The sequence below is a fragment of the Lissotriton vulgaris genome, chromosome 5 (genome assembly GCF_964263255.1).
Source record: "Lissotriton vulgaris chromosome 5, aLisVul1.2, whole genome shotgun sequence".
Lineage (NCBI taxonomy): Eukaryota > Metazoa > Chordata > Amphibia > Caudata > Salamandridae > Lissotriton > Lissotriton vulgaris.
The window spans coordinates 1,780,770,233-1,780,783,777 of NC_141693.1; the positions used below are offsets into that span (position 1 = coordinate 1,780,770,233).

Genomic DNA, 13,545 nt, shown 5'->3' on the forward strand with positions numbered 1-13,545 from the left:
TTTTAACGTATTTTATTGATTTTCGTACAGGACAGACATGAACACAGTTGGCCCGGTGGCCTCAATATCATCTTCCCTATAATATGACATTCCCCGTCTAAATCTCGTTGTGTGTCATATCCATGCGTCGACTATTTTATCAGTGTCCCCCAATCGAGCCCAATAAACCCCGATAGTTACTCCCTATTCTAACAGTTGCTCCTTCCTCCCATGTCCCGTCACTGATGCATAGAGCAGTAATAATCCCTTATATTGTTTGTGTTGATGTTCCTGTTATGCTACGGGGCTTCTTATGTGTGGTGTAACACTCCAGCTAGTCCTCTTGTGTCTCGTAGTCTCATAACGTCTGCACTAGTGCTTCCCATGCTGTTGCTATTTCCAGTTCTCTATCATTGCCTCGCCTTCCCGCTTGTTGAAATCGCAGCGCGCTCTGACTATTTGCCCACTTTACAAACTCATTCCTCCACCTCCTGCTGATGGGCCCTGCTGTCGCTTTCCAATGTCTTGTGATTTCCCGTTTTGCCAATATGAGCCCCATATCGATAAATGTACTTGTTATTTTGTTTTTGGATGTGTGGGGAAACCAGTGTAGGATGCTAGTGGCCATATCAAATGTCAATTGTCTCTCCGTTATCTCATTAAGGGTGTCTCCCACCTCTACCCAGTAGGACCCCATCAATGGGCAAGACCATAGCATATGGTCTAAATCTACTCCTGTCTGTGTACACCTGGGACATGCTGCCTCTGGAACCTTGAAATATTTACCGCTCCTTCCAGGCGTCAAGTACGCTCTATGGAGGTTGTAGAAATGCACTAGCTGGAATCTTGCATTTCTCGAGCTCTTCGCACTATCTGCATCCAGGTGGTGTCAGGGATTTCCTTCCCTATAACGACCTCCCATTTCTCCTTCAGCGCCTCCAGAGGGAGTCACCCCCTCGTTAAGCATCCTAGAGTAGAGACATGTGACCGCCTTGAAGGTGCCCGCCGCCATAATGGTATATTGGCAGGCCATCGTCGTCTTAGGTTCCGTAAGCCCTTCCCGCCAGTGTGCCTGTATTGCCCGCGTCAAGGCTGTGTGCAACAAAAATCCACCTCACGGGAGATCAAATCTGTCTTGTAGTGTCTGGTATGGTAACATGGCTCAGTCTTCGCATAGGTCTCCCAAAACTTGGAGACCTGCCTCCTCCCAGGTTTGCCATTATGACCAGTCTCCACCGTGTGGCAATGCCGTTATCATTCCCAGCGGGATTTCAGGCGCATATGGGTGTAGGACTCCCGCTCTATGTTGGGAGCGGTTCCAGCAGAGCCTGAGTGTTCTCTCTTCCAGTAAAAGATCCTTGAGGTTCAGCCTCTGTTGTAATGCTATGAACGATAGGATATGGCGCGGTATTCCCCTGCCTCTTCGCTGTTCCGGGCCTCTGAATTCTCTTGCTATGGCCTGAGTGAAAAACTGCAGTTGGGCTGCCAGATAGTACAGTTCGAAGTCTGGGACCGCCAGTCCCCCTTCAGCTTTAGGGCGGACGAGCATTGCCAGGGCAACCCTACGCCTGCCCGTACCCCAAAGGAAAGCCACCATGAGCGATCTCAGCAACTTAAAAATTTAACCCAGTATCCATATCGGCAGGGTCCTGAAATAATAGAGGAAGCACGGGAGCGCTATCATCTTTAATAGGGCTATCCGGCCTGTCACTGACAACGGGAGGGTGGCCCAAAAAGTCATGCTGCTCTTTAGCGCTCTTATGCCACGGCCCACGTTCCCTTCTAACTTGTCTGCTGCGGTGTGGTAAATATGTGTGCCATGGTATTTCAGACAAGTGGGTTCCCATCTCACCTCTCTATCCGTTATAGGTCGTGTCTCCCTTCGCTGTACTGGGAACAGGCAGGTTTTCGGCCAATTCACTTTTAGGCCTGATATGGTGCCAAATTCCGAAAGCAGGGAGCCGACGCCCAGCAACGCTCTCCCGGCGTCTTCAAGGAAGAGCAGCATATCGTCTGCATACAGTGATATGTATTGTTGACCCTCTCTACTCTCCAGGCCCTCATAATAGTATCCGATCCGGGCTGTCGCCGCAAGAGGCTCGACTGCTAAGGTAAACATCAGGGGGGACAGTGAACACCCCTGCCTCGTTCCCCGACTAACCGGGTATTGCGTCGATATCAGCGTTCCCACTCTTACTCTGGCTACCGCGGACGAATACAGCACCTTTGTCCACTGCAGGAAGTCAGTCCCCAGGCCAAAACGCTCCATTGCTTTGTACAAGTACCCCCATTCCAAGCTATTGAATGCTTTTTCGATGTCCACCTCCCTCCCCTTCATGACTAACCCTCCACCCATGCCACCTGCTTTTGAAAGGGTGACTGAGGACCAGCTTACCTTGCTCCACCAGGAAGTGACAACTCCTGTGGTGAAATGAGCTATAGACAAGGTGCGGATCCCAGAAGTAGGCCATGGTTGGTATTTCCACAACGTTTTGGTGCCAAAGAAGGACAGAAGTCTTTGTCCTATCCTAGACCTGCGCCATCTCTATTTCTTCCTCAACAAGAATTTCAAAATGCTAACACTCGCTCACGCCCTGTCTACCCTGAACCTGAAAGACTGTATAGTAGCCTTGGCCTTGCACAACGCATAGTTCCACATTCCCGTCCTGCTTGCCCACAGACGTTACCTGCGGTACATGGTGGGCCGCAAGCATTTGTTTGCTGGGTTTCCACTTTTGGCTTACCAGCGACCCTCGGGTGTTCAGCAAGGTGATGGCGGTTGTTGCAGCTCAGCTGCAGAGATCAGGGGTGCTAGCCTTCAGGCAATGATACTGATGTTACAGCCTCTATCCTGGATTTTGATGAGACTGACTCTGAGCCTGCTGGGGCTCATGGCTTCGTGCATCCTGCTTGTGTCATATGCGGGCCCTGCAGTAGGACCTGAAGTTCCAGTCGGCACAGTATCAGGGGAATCTCTGTGACATGGTCCAGATCTTGTTGGGAACTGCAAAAGATCTGAAGTGGTGTTTAACAATCTGCGATTGGGTCAGCAGCAGATCCCTCTCTCTTCCCCAACCAGATATCACAGTGGTGACCGAGGCATCACTCCCAGGATGGGGTGTCCATCTGGGAGAGATGGAGATTAGAGGCTTCTGGTCTCCGGCGGAAGCCAGACTTTACATCATCCTTCTCCATCAAAGAAAAGTACAAGTGTTCACAGACAGCACAAACATCATGTGGTACTGCAACAAACCAGGCGGGGTGGGATCGTGGACCCTTTGTCAAGAGGCTCTGCGTCTCTGGACATGGCTGGAACAGCAGGGCATTTCCCTAGCCAGCTCAACACCTTTCGGGCTCTCTGAATGCCAGGGTGGATGAAATCAGCCATAGATGCAAGGTGTCTTTCAGCAGCTTCTCGTTTCGAGTAGAATTCGGGCCTCCTGTACGCCTCTCCATCTATACTACTCCTGCCAGAGTTTTCAAGAAGATCAGGAACGACTGAGCCCAAGTCGTCCTTGTGGCTCTGGATTGGGCTTTGAGAGTTTGGTATCCTGAGATGCTGACCATGGCCATCGGTCGACCGATCAGGCTACCCCTTTGTGGAGGATCTTCTGTCACAGAAGCAAGGGAGGGTTCTTCACCTAAACCTATCAGCGCTCTTCCTTCTTGCGTGGAAATTGAGCAGCGACAGTTGATAGCTTTTGACCTGCCTTCTGAAGTCTGCAATGTTATCTTGGCAGCCAAATGTCCCTCCACCAAGATGGTATATGCCTGCCGTTGGGGCAAGTTTGTGGCATGATGTGCAGAGAAACAGATTAACCCTCTTTCTGCCCCCATCACTCAAGTCTTTCTCTTTATCCATTCTCTTGTCCAGCAGAACTCTGCTCTGTGCACCTTGGAGGGCTATATCTCTCTATCTCAGCCTTTCTGCAATTGCCTGATCAGCCATCCCAATTCAAATCCCTTATTGTACATAGGTTCTTGAAAGGTTTGCATAATGCCCTCTCCTTCCCACTTCATCATGCCTCATGGGATTTAAAAAAGAAAATGTATTATGGTTTTATACATCACAGAGAAGCCTGTACAAGAAATCAACAAAGAAGAAACCGAACAGAGGCTCTGAAATGACATACCCACTCAGCCCTATGGATAAATCAAACACATTGATTTTGTTGTCCTCCCAACCACCCGCCTTCCCCACCGCTCATTGAGTGCAATCTGGTACAGCATTTAGTCCGTGCTGGTGAACACCATGTAGGCTTCACATAGGGCCCAAAAGTCTCTTAGTCTGGATGTCAGATGTAGCTCTTCAGCGTATGATTCCAGTTGTGCCTTGCAATATGCTAGGTAATGTAGCCAGTCAGCATGTCGTGGCACTTTCCTCCTCCTCCATTAACACATGGATACCCTGCATTTAGCCATTAGCAGTGACCCCACTACCAGTTTACGTATTGGCGGCAGGAGCGATTTAATGAAGCTCATCAGACAGATTGAGGAGTTGCAATCTATTTGTATTTCTACAATTTTGGACGGGGTCTGCGTGACCTGCTCCAGTATTAAAACACCAGCCCACAGGACCATGGCAGGAGTAAAAAGTCCGCCTCGGCAGCCCCGCATCGGACGCATGCTGGCTCTGAACGCAGCCCATATTTGGGAAGCTGGAGGGGGTGTAGTAGGCCTGTTGCAATTATTTGAAGTGTATTATTTTGAGATTTCAGTTGGGTGTAAGCCTGTCAGCGAGGTGGTTCCTGGGGAAAGCAAGGTTGGAGCTCCTTCATTGCTGTCCTGTAGTATACAAAGCTCTGCAACGCGGTGCGCTCTATAGGACCTTTCTCTAGTCCTGACGTTCTTAATGTGCCCTTCTTTTGAGCCCTTGCACAACTGTCCTCTCAAGCTCCTTAACATCAAGACAGTCTTCCTGATGGTAAGAACATTTGCCCGGAGGGTCAGTGAGCATCATGCTTTGTCATTCAAGCTTCCATACCTTAACAGCTGCCCTTGCAAGTTGGTACTTTGCACTAGAGCCTCCTTTCTGCCGAAAGTTGTCACTCCCTTTCATGTAGGACAGTCCATCAACCTGCATTCTTTTTGCCCTCTGCCACATCCCTCCAAAGAAGAGGAGCGACTTCACTCTCTGGACCCAAAAACAGTGTCATAGTTGTACCTTAACTGCACAAAAGAGTTTTTGGTGAACTACCAACTCTTTATGGGGGTATGTTGGAGCAAAGTAATGAAAGGCTGTGCAGAAGCGGAACATCTTCTGATGGATTGTGCTCTGCTTTAAGATCTGCTATGAACTGGCCAAAAAGCAACCCCCTGAGGGTTTGCGTGCTCATTCTATCAGAACCAAGGCTTCAACCACTGCATTGGCACATGGGCACTTAACCCTTTTAGTCCTGCAGCACTTTATAGTGTGAAATTGTTTTGCAGACCCACCTCCAGGGAGTTATTGCTAGGGTATCTATTCTAAAATAAGGAATCTGCGGCTAGAAGTCTCTATCAGATCTGCAAGTTACTTACCTCCGACAATGCCTTATTTGGTGAGGACTCGATCTAGCAGCAGATACATTACTGTCCCACCCATCCTCCCCATTCTGCGTACTGATTTCTAGGGACAGGGGTTCCCCTTTCGGGGCCCTAGTTTTCCAAACCAGTGGTCTGTGTTCTTCGTTGCTCCTCGCTCCTGGCGTGGAAAGTCTAAAAGAGAAGCAGACATCAGCACACTGGGGTGGCACCTATATAGGCACCTCGCACGTCACTTCCAGCATGGCCAACGATGCCAGGCGAATGCCACTTACCGGCTCTCAGGGGTACTATTCACAAAACGTTTCTGGATCTAGTCTCGCTCCTGGGGGGAATTAAAAGTTAAGGAATCTGTGGCTCAATAGTCTCTACCTGCCACATCACCCCTCATTTGAAAGCACTCAACTGGTTGCCTTATGAAGCAAGAATACAATTTAAGTTGGCATGTATCACTCACAAAGCGATACATTACAAAACACCAGTGTACCTTGCCCAGAAAATCACACTATCAGGAGGATGCTGTGTCTCCAGGAGCCATGGAGATCTACTACTGAAACCGGCTTATGATCGAGCGTTCTCTGGTGCAGATCCTAGAATTTGGAACGCTCTCCCTCCTAACATTAGAAGAATCCCGCCCATCTCTTCATTAAAAAATTAAGCAAAATCTTACATGACTAAATACCTCCCATATTCTCAACAGACTCACCATCATCATGGATCCTTCATGATCATATACATGCTACTTCTCTTTGAACATTAACCTTTTTGTGGTCGTGTATATTAAGCTTAATGTTTTGCTTTAAATCATTGTACATCAACTGATGACTTGGTAACAACTGTTTTTTGAAATGCAAATGTAAAGCGCTCTGATACCCTACTTGGGGTCTGTTCGCGCTATATAAAACACCAAATACATAAATAAATAAGGCGTTACAGTAGGTAAGTAACTTATTTATATGGTCACTTGAATATTTCAGATGACTGAGAACATCCTGAGATAAGCAAAAAGACCTTTCCCCTCCTTGTTCATACTCCTTTAATTGGAGGAGGTTCTGTACATTGAATCTTCAGAAGCAGGTGGATCTAAAATGTCAAGAGTAGATTACATTGCCTTATCCAGTATTATGGGTATCTTTCATAGATTCACATGCCTGAATCATTCCCCGTCGTCGGGGTGGGAGTCCCCGGTAAATAATTATAGTAATGTCACATAGACATATACTTAGTAATAGGCCAGAGGCCTCACATTAGTAGCCTATCTAGGTCCTTATGTAAAAAGGACCAAACTTTGGCCAGGAGCCAATCAGCTACTATCACCCTCCTCACCTTCCTGGAAGGAGCCCGAGTCCCTCAAATTTTCTACCGCACGTCGTGCTAAGGGAGTCTCCACTGAGCTCTGCTCAGGTTTTTTCCCATATCTTTGCATTTACCCTATCATCTCTTCAAGTTTCAGCTTTGAAAGGAGTATTGGTATTTATTATGTCTACTACTCCTAAAAAAGGGCTTTTTAGACCCTGTGCCTCTTGTAGTAAAATGAGGTTACATATAGAGGACAAGCATGAAGACTGCTTGTATTGCCTCTATCCTCGGCATTCTGCCAAGGAATGTAAGATTTGTCGCACTCTCCCGATCAAGACATTGAAGGACAGGGAAGGGCGACTGCTTCTGTGGCTCCAGAGACTGAAGGATAAAGAGCAGCTAGTCTCCTCAGGTGAGAGCGAGTGTTCCTTCAGGAGCTTCTACTCCTCTCCTAAAAGGCCTCGACAGACATCTCCAGGTCAGTCTGCTGCGCCTCCTCACAAGAAGCCAAAGTCCATGGAGGGTCCTAAGGTCAAACCTTCTCTTCAGATGACAGACTTCAAGAAGCCTGCTATGGTGTCTTCTGGCCTGCCTGTGACGATGTCGACAGTCTCCATTTCGACATCCACGGCGTCTACTTTCTCCATGGCATCGACTGCTACAACATCGTCGACGATGGGTAGGTCAATACCTTCTGTAATTCCTGTCACAAAACAGTCGACGCTTCTGTCGACGTCTGCCTCATCGTCGACGAAGGCGAAGCTTTCATCGTCGACGAAGGCGAAGCTTTCATCGTCGACGAGGAGTTCATCGTCGACGAGGAGTTCATCGTCGACGAGGAGTTCATCGTCGACGAGGAGTTCATCGTCGACTAGGACACCATCGTCGACGAGCCCGTCGACGAAGACTACCTCGTCGACGAAGACTACAGTACACCGTCGACGAAGCCATCGCCGTCGACTACTTCAGTGTCGACGCCACCGTCGACGAAGAAATCGTCGTCGACGAGGACATCAACGACGTCGATGCAGTCGACGATAAAAATGCCTGATAAAACATCAAAAATCGTAGACGCTCCACAGTCGACGGACACCACGTCAACGGATCTACAATCTAAGGGCTCTCCTTCATTGAAGTATACGTATACCCATTTTAAAATGTCATCATGTCTGGTGACACCAGAGATGACCTCACCTAGCAAGGTCCAACAGCTGCTGCCAACGCAGTTTCTAGAAACAGAAGATCCTGATGTAGAGAATGTTTCCCATAGCATCCAGTCCCTCTCATCTCAACATCAAAGTTCATGAGAGTTCAGACTGTGAAGATTTTGAAGAGATTACAATTCAAGAGGAAGTTCGGGAACATACCACTGTTCAGCCTATGGTGTGCCTTCCAGCGTCAATTGTCTCTGACCTCCAGTTTCTAATTTCGGACTATAAGCAAAGATTTCCATCATCTGCTCCTGCATCAGGAGTACAGGCAAAACAGGAAGCGCCAACTCCTCAGCATCGACAGCGACCACCTCCGCTGGTTGTGCGTCAGGAGCAAGAGAAGTTACCTCCTCAAATTTCTTCGGATGAGGATGAATATGAGGAAGAAATGAGAGATGATGAGGTCCAAGACGAGGAAGGTGAAATACATGATGAGGATTCTGATGATAACGCCAACCCGAATCCAGCATCCCCGGACCAAGTACAGGACGATTCACCCCCTGAAGATTTAGGGGGATTTCATAATATAGTAGGGAGAGCGGCTGCAAGGTTCAACATCCAAATAGCATCGGAAACGCAGGACTGTTTCCTTCATGATTTTAAGGAACCCTTCAAGAGATCCGCTCGCTCCATTCCAGTGAATGATTTATATATGGGAGCAAGGACTTAAAATAATGAAAAATCCTTCCTCTCTTATTCCAGTGCCGGCTAGACTTGAAAGGAAGTACAAAGCCCCAGACACTGCACCCGCATGTTTAACTGGCCAAGCTAAACCTGACTCGGTAATATCACAGGCCGCTCAGCAGAAGTCCAGCAACCCGTCGGCGGCAATAACAGCGCCTCCTGATAAAGAGGGGAGAAAACTTGAAGCCATTGGCAAAAGATTTTCCTCCATGTCCGCCCTATCAGTCAGGGCTGCAAATTCTCTGGCATTACTAGGTCGTTACAATCGACAGATATGGGCAGATATAGCCCCATATCTAGGAGCGATCCCTGAAGACCAGAAAGAAGAAGTTAAGAAGATTTTGCTGGAGGGCGAACGCTCTGCTTCCGAGATGATCGATGTGGCCTTGGATATCGCTTCCACAGGCTTTCGTCAATTGGCAGGAGCAGCGGTTTTGAGACGCCAGGGCTGGCTTAAAGCCACAGCATTCCGGCCTGAAGTGCAAGCCAAAGTTCTAGACATGCCATTTGATGGAGAACTACTCTTCGGTGAGCATATCGATGACATGCTGCAAGGTATTAAGAAGGATACCGACACGGCGAAAGCCCTAGGTACCCTGCAATACAAAACTAATTCCTTTCGAAGGTCCAGAGGTAGAGGGCAACAGATTCGTGGCAGCTATCAAGGTTACAAGTCCGCTTATAACTCTTCCCAGCAGTACAAGCCTCAATATCAGCAGAGGCAGCAACAAGGACGCTCCTCATACAACAAGTCGTCCTTTCGAGGGAAAGGAGGAAAGAAAGATAATTACAGACGCCAATGACTGCTTTCAGTCCTCCACCTCTTCTCCACAATTCGTAGTTGGAGGAAAAATTACCAACTTCCTTCACAATTGGAAGCCAATTACAACAGATCGTTGGGTGTTGCAGTTAGTTCGCTTCAGACACACATTGGAGTTTGTGGAGCATCCTCCTCCGAACCCACCATGTCCTATGCAGCACAAGAATCTAAACCTACTTCAACAGGAGCTCTCTCTAATGCTCCAGAAAAGAGCAGTGGAAAGAGTTACTCGAGGTCAGAAGGGGAGAGGATTCGATTCCCGATTCTTCCTGATCAGAAAAAAGGAGAAGCAGCAGTGGAGACCAATACTGGATCTGAGAAACCTAAACAAATACCTCAAGAAGCAGTCCTTCCGTATGGTTACCCTCCAGGAGGTATTACACCTACTCAATTCAAAAGACTATATGGTATCCTTAGACCTCCAGGATGCCTATTTTCATATCCTCATTCACAAGAGTCATCGACAATTCCTGAGGTTTGCAGTGGCAGGCAGACACTACCAGTTCAGAGTTTTACCATTCGGCCTGAAGTCAGCTCCACGCATCTTCACAAAGTGTCTGTCTCCGGTAGCGGCATACCTTCGCCAGCATCATCACCAAGTCTTTCCCTACCTAGACGACTGGCTCGTCAAAGCTCCTACTCGGACAGGCGTAGCCAGGTCCTCTTTGGCCTGCCTTCATCTCTTCGAGAATCTGGGCCTAACACTCAACCAGGAAAAGTCAACTCTCCAACCGTCACAACGTCTCAATTTCCTGGGAGCAACGTTGGATACACAACAGGAGAAAGCCTTCCCTTCCAGAGAACGTCAGGTCAAGCTGAAGACCCTTGCCGTCCACATTCAGACCAAAAAGACAGTCAAGGTTCGACTATTCAAGTCGTTGCTAGGAATGATGTCTTCCAACATTTTTCTCATTCCTCACTGTCGCCTCCACATGCGGCCTCTACAGGAAGCCTTAACAAATCAGTGGATCCAAAGTACAGGATCTTTCGACGACTGGATCAAGATCACTCAGGTCATGAAGAAAGCTCTGAGATGGTGGCTTCTGGGCGACAACTTAAACAAGGGTCTCCCTTTTCTACTCCCAGTCTCTCCTTATGTGATAACCACAGACGCTTCACTGGAAGGATGGGGGGCGTTCCTTCAAGGACTGCAAGTACACGGTCAGTGGTCAGTGGCAGAAAAACAACTCCAAATCAATCTGCTAGAGTTACGAGCAGTGCGCTTGGCACTTCAAGCATTTCTACCCTGAATCAGGAACTCCCCAGTGCTTGTGAGGACGGACAATACCACCACAATGCACTACCTGAACAAACCGGGGGTACTCGATCCAAGACGTTGTCTCGAGAATCTCAGCAAATTTGGATCTGGCTGCTACAACACATTTCTCTGCGGGCAGAGTATGTCCCAGGAGTAGACAACACCCTGGCAGACTCGCTAAGCAGGCAGCGCTCCATTTGCCACGAGTGGGAGCTCGACCAGAAGACGCTCGACTCAGTGTTCTCCCGTTGGGGCAAGCCTCACCTGGATCTATTTTACGCAAGCTGGCTTCCCCAGAAAAGGTTCCTAGGGAATGCCTTTTCGATGACATGGTGCAACGTCTTTGCTTACGCTTTTCCACCGTTTCCCCTGATCCCCAGGGTTCTCCGGAAACTGAAGGCAGAGAGTTGTACCATGATCCTGATAGCCCCAGCGTGGCCACGCCAGCACTGGTATACAGAACTACACCTTCTATCGCTGGAACTTCCAATTCTATTCAGGACATGCCCACATCTCCTCACAATGAACCAGGGACAAGTCCAGCATCCGGATCCAACATCTCTAAAATTATCGGCTTGGCTCCTGAGTTCAGAGAGTTCCAGGATTTAGATATTCCACAGGAATGCAGGGTCGTCTTAGCCCGGGCCCGGGGTGAAAGTACTAATAAGACGTATTCCCTCAAGTGGAAAAGGTTCTGTTTGTGGTGTAGAGCTCAGAAATTACATCCGTTCACTTCTACTCCAGCACAAATTCTGCCCTACTTGCTCCACCTAGCCAATTCAGGGCTGGCACACGCTTCAATAAATGTCCACCTGGCGGCCATATCCAGGTTCAGACGATCTTCGTGTGGAACTTCACTATGGACTAACAGACTAATCAAACAGTTTCTGAAGGGATTATTCAGAACTTTCCCTCCAGTTAGAGCGTCTCCACCTACATGGCAACTAAATGTGGTACTAGCTCAACTAATGAAACACCTGTTTGAGCCAATCCACAGAGCAGATCTAAAATATTTGTCATGGAAACCGCTCTATTACTGGCGCTCACGTCAGCAAGGAGAGTGAGTGAACTGCAGGCTTTTTCTGTGCAAGACCCGTTCATCCAGTTCAAGAACAACAGGGTCATTCTACGGACTAACCCAAAGTTTATACCAAAGGTTCCGTCCTCTTTCCATCTCAACGAACCTATTGTACTGAGATCTTTCTTCCCGAATCCATCATCTGCGGCTGAAAGATCTCTACACTCATTGGACCTCAAACGATGTCTCAAATTCTACATACACAGGACGGAGCAATTTAGGAAGTCCAACCAACTGTTTGTTGCATTTAGCAGACCCAGGAAAGGCCTAGCATTGACAAAACAGAGCATTTCCAGATGGATTTTAGCGGCCATCGCCTTCTGTCACCAACAGGCGGGCCATCCTCTGCCTTCAAAGGTTCGAGCACACTCCACTAGAGCGGTATCCACATCCATGGCGCTCTTCGCTGGGGTACCCATTGTCGACATCTGCAGAGCGGCGACATGAAAGACACCACATACGTTCACCAAGCACCACTGCTTGGATTCTGAACTTATGAAGGATGCAGCAGTGGGACAGGCGGTCCTACGTCATCTATTTCATTAGTGGTGAGCCTTCTTCCTATCAGCCCACCTTCCAGGTAATTTATCGCACATTTCTGATCAGGTTGTGAGTATGATATAATCTGTGTAACAACTTATGATAAGATTATTATGTCTTTATGGATGTATTATGCGAAATGTGCTCATTATTGCTTGCTATTCTGATTCAGGCATGTGAATCTATGAAAGATACCCATAATACTGGATAAGAAATGCGTTACTTACCTGTAACAGCAGTTATCCAGTATTGGTATCTTTCATAGATTCACATGCAACCCACCCGCCTCCCCTGGAAGGGCTCACCTTTACCCTCTCAGTAGGTACTACTTAGCACTGTGCTTACGAAAATCTGAGGGACTAGGGCTCCTTCCAGGAAGGTGAGGAGGGTGATAGTAGCTGATTGGCTCCTGGCCAAAGTTTGGTCCTTTTTACATAAGGACCTAGATAGGCTACTAATGTGAGGCCTCTGGCCTAGTACTAAGTATATGTCTATGTGACTTTACTATAATTATTTACCGGGGACTCCCACCCCGACGACTGGGTATGATTCAGGCATGTGAATCTATGAAAGATACCAATACTGGATAACTGCTGTTACAGGTAAGTAACGCATTTCTTATCTTCTTTATTTAGAAAAATCGTGCTTTCCTTTTTCTTAAATTAAAGTGTATTTAGCAGCAATTACCTTTTTGATAGGAAACTGTCCTCCTCCCCCCAAACCCCCCCCCCCCCCCCCGTTATTTTCACATTGTCTAGGATTAAGGCTTTTGGTGAGGCCTAGCGGTGAAGTCCTTTCTCTTGTCAAGAGGTCTGCCCTTCCTTTGGAATTTAACATTCTTTTCTCCATACCAATGATACGCCCCACTCCCTTTGAACAGAAGGCAGGCATACAACACCGCTCATGGACAAGACAGATCTATAACACATCACTTGGAAAGTGACTTTTCTTTTAGATTTAACATTCATCAGAAGGGTAAGTGAGCCTTAAGCTCTCTGTTCAGAAAAAATATACCTAGCCTTAAAACTCAACCTGCGGTTCGGCCGAAAGTAATTTTGAATTTTCTGCCCAGATTGATTTTCATATAAATTGAACAATCTTACTCCCTACATTCTTTGTGGATTATTGGACTCCTGCAAACCTTAGATGCTGA

General features: G+C 47.8%; 1 protein-coding gene across 1 annotated transcript in view; it reads left to right on the forward strand.

Annotated features, from left to right (window-relative positions):
- Positions 1–13,545, forward strand: part of RETREG3 (reticulophagy regulator family member 3) — a 318,375-nt gene that overhangs the window by 288,373 nt on the left and 16,457 nt on the right. The window lies entirely within an intron of this gene.